This window comes from Orbicella faveolata, unplaced genomic scaffold (assembly GCF_042242905.1).
Source record: "Orbicella faveolata isolate gen_17 unplaced genomic scaffold, um_ofav_v1 contig_25, whole genome shotgun sequence".
Classification (NCBI taxonomy): domain Eukaryota; kingdom Metazoa; phylum Cnidaria; class Anthozoa; order Scleractinia; family Merulinidae; genus Orbicella; species Orbicella faveolata.
This window is the reverse complement of record NW_028301553.1, coordinates 19,643,762-19,645,000: the sequence shown is the minus strand read 5'-3', so window position 1 is coordinate 19,645,000 and position 1,239 is coordinate 19,643,762.

Below are 1,239 nucleotides of genomic sequence, written 5' to 3'. Positions count from 1 at the left end.
AATATTGAAAAATTCGTAATTTTCTGAAAAAAGTATGATTTCGAAAAAGGAATGCATAGCTATGTTGCCAACGTTGGCTTTAATCGAAATTCGTCGAAAAAGGCTGAATTTAACGAAAAACCGCGTTTTCTTTAGCATTTAAAGAAACCGGAAGTGCGCCCGATATCTATTGGAAGTTAACCTATTAGCGCGTGCGCAATTTACACTACCAGCGCACTTCGGTAAGATCAAACAAAGCCACACAGAGTTAGTTCTTCTCTTTCTATTGCTCTTGTTTTTCTGTCTTTCTCTTATTTTGTCTTTGCTTGTACTTTTTTCACTTTGCATTTTGCGAAACACATAGAAAAACGTCTAAAATGTGAGCGAATTTGCAAGTTTTTGAGTTGTTTTTATTTTCCGCGCTCAGGCTGACGTAAGTGACCGGAAGTGAAATTTCACCTCCTTAGCAACGCGCGCGAGCGCGCGCATGAATCGGTTAATGGGCCCTTAAGGTCCCTATTGACATTAAAAAACGGTGGTGACAGTAATATTAAAACATAATACAGATATATTCTAGAATAGCAGACTTTTTATTGTGCCGAAATAAAGAGCCAAGCGGTTTATCATTCAAGCTTTTATTCTTGTGTCTTCGTTTATCACAATTCGAATGACAATGAATCTTTTTCATAAATTTCAATAATAGACTTTAAAAAAACGTGAGGTAAATCGGAATACATTATCTTATTATACTTTTCCACTAATTCAAAAAGATTAATAAAAAAATAAGCAAGTGATTGTGAAAAGTCAGTCAGTTTCAGCAGCTGGCCCAACCTTTTCCCAGTGATTTCTCTCAGTCTTTTCAGCTCTTGTCCCTGCAAACAGGAAAAATAAATGACACGCTTCTTTGCGTCGTCTACCTCAAGCGAAATTTCGAAAACATGAGAAAAACGGTCTGGTTAAAATTACAATTACACAATTACTTCGCGTGTTATATCTCTAACCTCTCTACGACATAGTGGCGTAAAATATTCATTCACTATGAACGCAATCAAGTGTGTTGTTACAATCATGTTTTTATTATATGCAAAAAGCATCGTGTGTTTTCAAATGTTAATTCGAACCGGCGCTTAGAGCAGTTCTGTTTTTCCGAAACTCTTCTTCTACCTCGCATCGGATGTCTTGTTTAGTTTTTTCAACATCAGGACGAGATGGCTGGCGTGTAAGTTTAGCTCAAACAGCTTCTTTTAGCACGTTATACTG